Source organism: Pseudorca crassidens, chromosome 15 (assembly GCF_039906515.1).
Source record: "Pseudorca crassidens isolate mPseCra1 chromosome 15, mPseCra1.hap1, whole genome shotgun sequence".
Taxonomy (NCBI): domain Eukaryota; kingdom Metazoa; phylum Chordata; class Mammalia; order Artiodactyla; family Delphinidae; genus Pseudorca; species Pseudorca crassidens.
In genome coordinates, this window is record NC_090310.1 from 137,849 (window position 1) to 149,111 (window position 11,263).

Sequence of the window (11,263 nt, forward strand, 5' to 3'; positions counted from 1 at the left end):
AACCACGTTGATGATCAATTGTCCATGTGTGTGGGTCTCTTTCTGGACTCTGCTCTGTTCCATTCACCTGTGTGCCCACCTTGGCACCAAACCCCACTGTCCTGATCACTATCGGTTTATAATAAGCCTTGAAATCATGAGACGGCGGACCTCCAGCTTTGTTCTTCCTTTCTGAAGTTGTTTGAGCTGTTGTAGGTCCTTTCCAATTTCACATGAATTTACGGAGGTTTTTAACTCATGGTTCAAGGTCTTTAATACATACAGAGCTATTTAGGTTCCTGTTTCTTCCTGAGTGAGACTTGGTAGTTTGTGTCCTTCAAAGAACTTGTCCTTTTCAACTAAGTTGTTGAGTTCATTGGGATAAAGCTGTCCACATTAGGCCTTCCCTGGCAGCCTGGTGGTTAGGGCTCCAGGCTTTCACTGCCGTGGTCCAGGTTCAGTCCCTGGTTGGGGAAGAGCCAGCAAGCCATGTGGCCAGAGAAAAGAAACGCTGTTCACGTGACTCCCTGTTATCCCGAACATCTGTAGACTCTGTGGTGGCGTCATCTCTCTTGTTCCTAATGTTGTTAATCTGTATCTTTTTTTTTTCTGATCAGTCTATCTCGATGCTCATCAGTGTTATTAATCTTCTCAAAGAACCATTCTGTGGTGTCTTTTATTTCCTCTGTTGCTTGTTCTGTTTCCATTTCATTCATTTCACTGTAACTTTATTATGTTCTTTCTTTTTGCATTTTTGTGTTCAATTTGGTCTTTTCTAGTTTTTGAAGATTTTTTTTTTTTGATGTGGACCATTTTTAAAGTCTTTAATGAATTTGTTACAGCATTGCTTCTGTTTTTTTACGTTTTGGTTTTTTGGCCACAAGGCATGTGGGATCTTAGCTCCCCAACCAGGGGTCAAACCCGCACCCCCTGCATTGGAAGGCGAAGTCTCAACCACTGGACTGCCAGGGAAGTCCCCTTTTCTAGTTTTTAATATGGAAGCTGAGGTCACTGTCTTAAGTCCTTTCTTCTTTCGCAATGTAGGCATGTGAGGCAGGGGTCGGCCAGCTTTTCCTGTAAAGGCCAGATAGGAACTTTCAGGCTGTGCTTGTCTATGTTGTGTGATGTTCACAGGAGCCCCAGCTTCCCCGAGGCAGCTGTTTGCTCTGCACACCTTTGTCTATCCTTTCGCTTTCAACTCGTTTGTGTCCTTGAATCTGAAGTGCGTCTCCTGTAGACAACTTATTCCTTAAGTCCAGTCTGACAGTCTCTGAATGTGACTGGATTGCTTAATCCATCCACACTGAATGCTATATGGGTACCATTGGCTTCACCCCTGACACTTCACATTGTGTTTTCCATGGGTCTCACTACTATTTTGTGCCTCTGGTTCTCCATCTGTATTTAGTGGACAGTTTCTAGTGTATCATCATTTCAATTCCTTTGATTATTTTTAACTATGTCTCTATCTACATTTTTAAAGCTTTTTTAGCGGTTACTTGAGGGCTAACAATATACAACTTGATTTTTCAGAATCTGCTTCAGATTCACACAACTCGTTTCCAGTAAGATACAGAAATTTCCTCCCCTGCCCCCCCTTGTTATTCATTACTGGGGCACCTCTACCCAGCAATGCTCGTAATAATCATTTAACTGTCTGCCTTTATTTACCACGTCCCTCCCCTGCATTCCATCCTGAGGATTCCAGTCGCCCTCCAGCATCATATAGGTTCATTTCACCCTCCTCCTTTGTGTTGTCACCGTCAAATACATGGCATTTCTGTAAGCTATAGGTCCTACAGTAAAATGTTATACATGTTGCTTTGTGCAATTGCGTTTTTAGATCACTTAAGGGCAGGAAGGAGAATCTACATGGAATCACACTGTGTTTTATGACTGCGTTTGCTGGCGCTCTCTGTGCTCTGGGTGGACTTGGATTACTGTCAGATGTGGCTGCCCTTCAGCCTGAAAAACAAACGTGAGCGTTTCTTGTAAGACAGCTTTGCTACCGTAAATTTGCTTGTTGTTTTGTTGTCTGTTTGTTTACCTGGGAATATCTTTATTTTACCTCCATTTTACAAAAATCGTTTTGCTGGATATAGGGTTCTTGGTTAACGGTGTTTTCCTCTCGGCACTTTGAATATATCATCCCACTGCCTTCTGATTTCCATTCTTTCTGATTTTATCGGGGTTGTCTTGTACATAATGAATTGCTTTTCTCTCGCTGCTTTCAGGAATTCAACATTTTGACTACGATATGTCTGGCTGTGGATGTCTTTGTATTTATCCTTCTTGGGTCCTTATTGTTATTCATCAAATTTGGGAAGTTTTCAGCCATTATCTCTTCAAATATTTTTCTTCTCTCCTTCTAGTACTCCCGTTATGCATATGTTGTTTGCTGAATGGTGTCCCACATTTCTCCCTGGCTCTGTTCATTTTCTTCATTGTTTTTTCTGTCTTCTATTCAGGTTACATGATCTGTACTGATCTATCTTCAAGTTCATTGAGTCTTTCTTCCTCCAGCTCAGATCTACTGTTGAGCCTCTCTAGTGAATCACTCACTTTGGTTATTATACTTCCAACTCAAGATTTCCGTTTGATTCTTTTTATAATTTCTGTCTTTTCCTATAGTCTCTATTTTGTAAGTCATTATCATCATGCCTTCCTTTAAGTCTTTCAGCATGGTTTCCTTTACTTCTTTTTTTTTTTTTTTTTTTTGGTACGCGGGCCTCTCACTGTTGTGGCCTCTCCCGTTGGCTCCGGACGCGCAGGCTCAGCGGCCATGGCTCACGGGCCCAGCCGCTCCGCGGCACGTGGGATCTTCCCGGACCGGGGCACGAACCCGTGTCCCCTGCATCGGCAGGCAGACTCTCAACCACTGCGCCACCAGGGAAGCCCTCCTTTACTTCTTTGAACATACGTGTGGTCGTTTCTTTAACGTCTTTGTCTGCTAAGTACAATATCTGGGCCCCCCCAAGGCAGTCCCCTCTCTGTCACTCCAGAGGGTGCAGTTTCAGCTTCCACACAGCCTAACAGACCACCACGGATGACTCAAGTTTTAGCCAGGCTGTCTCTGACTGTATTTTTCCATAATCTCGCCATTAAATTTCTGGCTTGCCTGCCTCTGTTAGTATCACACCAATCTGTGGCTAGCTGATTGCTCTATTGTTTTCGTGATGCCCTGGAGCCCAAATTGCTCTGTAGCCCAAATCCAAATAAGGTCAGGCCCTTTGGCAAGGGAAAGTTGTTGGCAGTCTCTGAGCCTCGCTCTGACCCTCCCCTGGGCAGAAGTTCTGTGCTTCGGAGCAGGAGGTGGGGGTGGAGGAGCTCGCTCTTCACCAGCTGCCCCACCCAGACCCTCACCACGGAATCGGAGCTACGGGGAGGGCAGGGGTAGTGACAGGTGCCTCCAGCACCCAGCCCAGATCGTTGGCCACTCAGAGCCCAGCAGGATGGGAGGTGCCAGTGCTCACCGGTGCCTCAATGCACCCAGAACAATCCTTCCACACCAGAACGCTGGGAGCTGACACTCGACAGCTGAGCCCAGCGGGACAGTCCTCCTGCGGAACAGAGTTCATGGGAGGGAAAGTACTGCGCTCTCCACCGGCCTCTCTGCCTGGATCTTCCCTGCAGAGCAACAGCTGGAGTGGGAGGCCAGGCGCCACCACCTGCTTGGTAGGGCTCTTCTGTGGACCTTGCTGGGGGTGGGATCTGCTGAGCCCACACAGAGTGACCCCTCCGTCTCGCAGAGCTAGAGGCCTGTGCTCCCAGTTAGCTGCCAGGCCCCTGGCGTAGCCCTCCTGCAGCACAAGGCCGGGCGCCCCACAGCTCAGCTCTCACAGCCGCACTCTCCTTGCCAAGTTCTGTAGATTTTCCTGAGTAAACGTCTCCCAATTGTCTGTCGGCCCTTTGGTCCATCTCCAGAAACTTTGAATGATTGTCTTTGCTAATCTCGACCAGTTTAATAATGTTTGTCTGGGAAAAAGGTTTTGCTGAACTCTTCACACTGCCCCACCCCAAACTCAGTCACTTTTAAGGAGATTTGAATAGCAGTCAATCTTATAGATTTACCCCTGTTTACCATTTCTGATCCTTTTCTTTTGTGTAGATCCATGTTTATATCTGATGCCAGTTTCCTTCTGCCTGAAAGTCTGCATTTCTTAAAGTACAAGTCTACTGAGATCAATTCTTTCAGCTTTTGTATGTCTGAATCGTCTTTATTTTGACTTTTTTTTTTTTTTTTTTTTTTTTTGCTGTGTTGGGTCTTTGTTGCTGCGTGCGGGCTTTCTCTAGTTGCTGAGAGCAGGGGCTGCTCTTCGTTGCGGTGTGCGGGCTTCTCATTGCAGTGGCTCCTCTTGTTGCGGAGCAAGGGCTCTAGGCACGTGGGCTCAGTAGTTGTGGCTCGCGGGCTCTAGAGCGCAGGCTCAGTAGTTGTGGCACACGGGCTTAGTTCCTCCGCAGCATGTGGGATCTTCCCAGACCAGGGCTTGAACCCACGTCCCCTGCATTGGCAGGTGGATTCTTAACCACTGGGCCACGAGGGAAGCCCTATTTTGCCTTTTAAAAGAAAAAAAAGAAGATTTTTTCCACTGTGTATAGAATTCAAGGCTTTCAGGTATTTTATATCAATAATTTAAAGCTGCTTCCCCTGTCCTCCAGCTTCACTGGTTCAAATGAGAATCTGCTGTCACGTTTGTTTCTCTGTGCGCAATAAAACTTTTTCCTCTAGCTGCTTTTAAGATTTTCCATTTAGCACTAGTTAGTTTTGAGCAATTTGTAGCATGCTTTCGTGTGGTTTTCCTCATGTTTCTTGTGCTTATGACTCACTGAGCATCTTAGATCTATGGATTTATATTTTTCATCAAGCTTGGAGATTTTTCAGCCATTATTTCTTCAAATATTTTTTCTGTCCTCTTTCTGCTCTCTCCTCTCCTTTAGGGATTCCAGTGACACACATGTTGGGTCACATGTACGTTGCCCCAAAGCCCAGTTGTTTTGTTCATTTAATTTTTTTCCTCTATGTATTTAATTTTTGATAGGTCCTATTGGTGTGTCTTCAAATGCACTAATCTTTTCTTCTATGATGTCTAATCTGCCTTTTAAAAACTTTCTCCATATAATTTCTCATCTCAAATATTGTAGTTTTTCATTACTAAAAGTTCAATTTAGGTCTTTATCTTCTATGTCTCTATTAACTTTTTGTGCAGATGGAATAAAGTGCGAATAACTATTTTAATGTCTGTCTGCTAATTCTAACACCCATATTAGTTCTGTGTCACTTTCAATTCACTGATTTTTTTCCTCCTCATTATGAGTCATATTTTCCTTCTTCTTTGCATGACTGCTAGTTTTTTGTTGGATGCCAGACATTTTAAAATTTACCTTGTTGGTAATATTTTCCCCTCTTGAGGCTAGACCTCTAGTACTCTCCCCAGTGCTATGAATTCTTAGATGTTCCAGCCTGACTGGTAAAAACAGGCTCCATTCTTGACCAGGTTATTCTTTTCCTTGCCTTGGGTAGTTTTCTCACTTGCACCAATCTCCTGAGTACTCAAGGAGGACTCTGAAAACTTCTGGAGTTTTCTCTCCATGCAATTCTATGTCCCAAGAACTCTAATCACCACGGTCTCCCCGACATTTCTGCTCTGCTTCGTCAAGTTCTCTCCCCCTGTGTGGTGGTGTGGGAAGTCTTACAGATTAATGCACACATTTCTGAATGAAATCATCAGGAGGGGCTTCTGGGTGCTGTAGCCAAGTTTCCTGACCTGGTGCTGGCTCCTCAGATGAGCTTATTTTGTTTAAAAAGATGGAGCCGTGCACTTAGGATGTGCGCGCTCTTCTGCTCATGCACAGATGATACCTGGTAAAGAATTTATGAAAATTAAAAAGCAGGTCTCGCCTCGAGGATGGGAACCACTTACGTCCATGACCTCCCCACTATCGTGGTCACCAACCCAGGGCCTCTGATCCAGCCAGCCACCGACCTGGGGCCCCCAGTGGTGTGCGGGGTAAGCACCAGCTGCCAGGGGGACAAGGTGCATCTGTGGGATGCCCGAGTCGGCTCCCGCCTCCCCTCCGCTTTTCACCCTTTGGCATTTAGCCTGAACCACGCACAGGCACTGCAGAGAGGGCCACACCCCCTAGGGCTCTGCCTGCCCCACCCAGAGCATCCGTCTCCCTGTCTGTGCCTGTCCCCAGACCTCTTTGAAGTCCCAGCACCTCCTTGCTTGGGGTCTGGGGAGTGCCAGGGCCCGAGGTGGGGCCAAGGCCAGCTGTCTGAGTTTCTGGGTCCCAGCAGGAGGGGGGATGAGGCTGCATGACCAGCTGGCATTTTGAAAGAGTCAGGCTTGCAGCTCCTGGGTGGTGGGGTGCTGGGGCAGCTGGGCCCACAGCCAGGCCCCCCAAACCCCTTGGGCTTCAAGCTGCTCTGCCCCACTCTCCCTCCCACCTCCAGACCACCCTGGTACTCACCCAACCTGCCCGCCCCCAACAGCTGGGCTTTCATATGGCTGGCCCTGGGCCTGACCCCTCTCCCCCAGGAAGAGCTGGCACCCAAAGCCCCCTGGTAGGGCCAAGATGTTCTCCCCAGAGGGTCTTCAGAGAGAGCAGGCAGCAAAGGCCTGCTCTGAGTATCAAGGTATTCCAGAGATCAGAGAAGGAAAAAATAAACAAGAAGGAATGGTATTTTGGAAACATCTAATGTGCCAGCTAATTAAGCGTCTGGGTACTAACAAGCTCCCTCATGGCGGAAGGGGGAGACCAGCCAGGATCCTGAGCCACGCTCCGCAGAAGTCAGACACAGAGGGTTTCTCACACCAAAAAGCACAGGTGAGGAAAACAAAAGTCAACCGATAGGACTACATCAAACTTTTCTGCACAGCAAAGGAAACTATCAACGTGGTGAGAACTGCACGGAATGGGAGAAAACATTTGCAGTCACATATCTGATAAGGGGGTGACAACCAGAATATATAGAGAAAACCTACAACTCAACAACAGCAAAAATCAAACAACCTGATAAAAAAAATAGGCAAAGGATTTGAACAGACATTTCTGCAAAGAGATGATATACAAATGGCCAATGAGTATGTGAAAAGATGGTCAACATCACTAATCATTACAGAAATTCAGGTGAAAACAATGAGATTAGGATGGCTATGATGAAAAAAAAGGAAAATAACCAGTGTTGGCAAGAATGTGGAGAAATTGGAGCCCTTGTGCACTGTGGGTGGGGATGTAAAATAGTGCAGCTGCTTTGGAAAATGGTATAAGTTTCCTCAAAAATTAAAAATAGAATCACCCCATGATCCAGTAATCACACAACTGGGTGTGTATCCAAGAGAACTGGAAACAGGATCTCAAAGTGATATTTGCACACCCATGTTCACAGCAGCATTATTGACAATGAGCAAAAGTTAGAAGCCACGCAGGTGTCCACCAGTGGACGATGGGTGAACACAGTGTGCTCCATCCACACAATGGAATATCGCTCAGCCTTAGAAAGCAAATTCTGACGCCTGCTACGCCACGGGTGAACCTTGAGGACATGACGTTCAGTGAAATAAGCCAGACGCAGAAGGACAGACGCTGTGTGATCCCACTTCTCTGAGGACCCTGGGGGAGTCAGGGTCACAGAGACAGAAAGTAGAGGGTGGGGGCCCGGGGCTGGGGGAGGGGAAGCGGGGGTCAATGTTGAATGGGGACAGAGTGTCAGTTTGGGAAGGTGGAAAGTTCTGGAGAAGGGCGGTGGTGATGGTTGCACAACAATGTGAATGTACTTAATGCCCTTGAACTGTACACTTAAAAATGGTTAAGGTGGTAAATTTTAATTGTGTTTTGTAACCACAATTAAAATTTTTTTTTAAAAGAGAGAGTTTCTCTTTCTCCCACATCCTGAAAACTGAATCCCCTGCAAAGGGCCCCAGCTGTCACAAAATAAGGCTAGAAGATAGATATAGATAGACAGATGATAGTTAGATAGATAAATAGATGATAGACAGCTGATAGATAGAATAGATACACAGCTGAGAGACGGAGGTGCTTTGTAGCACAAACATTAACAAACAGGCCATTAACATCGCAGGAGATGGAGGCCTTTCGTCTTTGGAAAGCAGAACAGGGTGAGGGTGGAAGGTCAGTGGTCATGGGGGGGTTGAGGGGAGGCTTCAAGCTGGGAAGCTATCGCCTCAGTCAGAGAAGCAGGAAGGAGGGGGTGAGAGGGAAGCCAGGAGGAGGGGCTGGATGAGGGCCAGGCTGAGCGGATCAGCTGCGCCTGGTGGGGCTGGGGGGCGATCCGCAGGTGAGCCAGGACCAGAGGAAGCCCTCAGGCTCTGTTCAGGGCCCACATGGGGCTGAGGGTGGGCAGCCGCCCCCCATCTAAACGACATGCAGCTCCCTCCTTGCCCCGCCTGCAATCTGTCCACCCGGGCCCTGGGTTGTGGGGGGGCCTCAGGCCTCTCAAGGCCCCCAGAGACTAATCTGTTTGTCTGGACTAATCCAGGCTCAAAGGAGACCCCGCTCTTGGGAGGGTGGTCCTGGCAGGGTGGTAGGAGTGCTCACCTGGAGGAGGGGCTGCCGGGGCCCCGCTAATCCCCACCAGGCAATTAGGGGCCTGATCGGGTTTCCTGACCGCTCAGGCCCAGCTTTCCCAGGGTCCGAATGCTCTCTCGGGACCTTTGAAGACCTCACCAAGGTGCTTTCAGGGTCATCCGACAGAGCTAAGTGCAAAGAAAAGGAAACGGCTCCGTCCCCAAGAGCCCCCCCGCCCCCCGCCCCATGGCAATTATCTGGGATTAGCCCCATCCAGCAGCCGAGCAGCGCCCCCCCGGCCCCTCCTGCTGCCCTGACACTGCCCTGCCCACCTCATGGGGCAGCGGGTGCAGGGAGGGGCCTGCTGGGCCCTCCGGCTGGGGACGGTGTCCCTGGACCCCTCCCACCTCCCCGGCCCAGCGCAAGGAGCCTGTTCCTTCCCTGGAGCTGGCGTGTAACCCACACGCTGTCGGGGTCTCCTCTTTGGCATCAGATAAAACAGGAGGGGCCCCCTCTTTCTCATCTCGAGGGCCTGGTTTAATACTTGAGTGACTCTGGTTTGGGATTTTCAAGGTACTTGTCTGGAGGGTGAGAGGTGGCGTCCCGGGGGGTGGGGGCTGAAAGGGAGACCAAGGGTGGATGCCCAGCTCCGCACCCGCCCCCACCAGCGCCTCCTGGAGCTTGCTCTTCTCTTCCAGATTCAGAATTTCCAGCCGTGATGATTGGTGCGCACCCAGAATTCATCGTGACGGCCCCCAGGAGGTTGGCAGGTCAGGATGGACACCCACAGCCCGGTGCCCAGCTTACAGAAGCCCAGACCAGCCGGGTGGGACAGGTCATGTTATAACACTGAGCTGGGTGTGTGTGTGCCCATGTGTGTATGTGTCTATGTGTCCTGTATGTGTGTGTCCGCATGCCCCGTGTGTGTGTGTGTGTGTGTGTGTGTGTGTGACCAGCAGGGGCACCTGTGCTTGCCCACGCAGCCTGGGCAGCAGAAGGCCATCTGAGCTGACTACGGGAGTGGACTTTGCCCTGCCTCTGCCCGCGGGAAAGGCGGCCACCCGGCCCAGGGCAGCCTCAGCCTCCCTTCCCAGAACCTCCACCACGTGGGGGTGGGGACTGCAGATACTCGGTTAACTGTGTGTCCTCCTGGCCAAGGCCCCGCCCAGGTTGTAGGCCGCGGTCCCCCGGTGAAGCTGAACCAGCAGCCTGAGCAGACCCAGCACACAGGCTGGGCTGTGGCCCTGCCGGGGGCCCTGCTGGCTGAGCGTTGGCACAGAGCCAGGGTTGGGGAGCCTTCTAGGGCCGACAGTGGTGACGACGGCTCAAGCAGTCCCCAGAACAAAGCCCAGCACCAGGGGTGTCTGCGTGCTGAGGGGCTGCTGGGACCCAGCCTTGTGCCTGGGCCGACTCCCCTCACTGGCCACACACCACGGGACTGTTTCCAGGCAGCCGTCAGTGTCCTTGCGCCTGGTCCCCACCAGCTTTCCCAAGGCCGTGGGCCACGCGCAGGTCTGTGGCATCCCTGTTGCCGGCCCCTGGGGCTGCATCTCCGAGATCGTGAGCCCCAGACAGCAGCACTACACGGGGCTTGAAGACCACGTCTCCCCTTCCTGGAGGAGGGGGTCCCTGGGGGGGGGCGGTCAGTTAAAACGGTCAGATCCTGCTGTGAAGTGGGTGCAGAGAGCCCCTCAGAGGTCTGGACAAAACGGAGCTCAGCGAGGTGGTGGCTCAGCCAGGACAGCCTGTGCCCTGCTGCCCGTGGCAGGCTCAGCGCGTGTCCGGCAGGCTCTGCACGTTCGCCACACCACGCCAGCCACGCCACAGCACACCATGCCACGCCGGGACACGGCTCTGTAGATAGGCCTGGCCGCGGGGCCATGTAGGTTTTCTGAAGGCTCCCGCACCACCACCTAACGGAGCTCAGTAAGAAGACACCAGCTGGTCACGGCCTAGAACTTCACACAAAGGCCCCTTGACGGCTCTGAGTGCTACAGACAGCTCTCGCCACTCCCCAGAATTTAGCTGGGATTTGGGGAAATACTGAGAAGACCCAGGTATGGTTTTGTTTTTTTTGCTGTATGCGGGCCTCTCACTGTTGTGGCCTCTCCCGTTGCGGAGCACAGGCTCCGGACACGCAGGCTCAGCGGCCGTGGCTCACGGGCCCAGCCACTCTGCGGCATGTGGGATCCTCCCGGACCGGGGCACGAGCCCGCGTCCCCTGCATCGGCAGGCGGACTCCCAACCACTGCGCCACCAGGGAAGCCCGACCCAGGGTTTTTTAAGGTATTTTTCCTGCCGTCCTCTGTCCTCCCCACCCTCTCGGGCAGTGATCAGTCACTGACCCGGCCTTTCCTGGGTCCACGAAGCATCGCAGGGAAGCACTTAAACATTATCCAGACCCTCGCCAGGCTGCAGCCGCCCAGAGTTCTTGTTTTGAAAGATCTCGTCTACAGAGAATATGGAACTAATTCCACAACGGTTTCCTTACATGCCGGTTTCTGTGACTGAACAACAACAGAGCTGCGGCTGCTACTCACAGGGAGGCCACGCCCACAGCGGAGACCCCAGGCCTTGTGGTTGGGCGGGGTTGTGTCTGAAAGACGCTCTAGGTTCCAAAGACCTGCAGCTCAGGAGAGCATGGGCACCAGATGGCTGCTGTGCCATCCGTTTGCCCAGCAGTCGCCAGCCTGGGCCAGCGTCCCTGCTCCGACCGCTTCTAACTTAATACACACCGGCATGTGACCTACTTCTC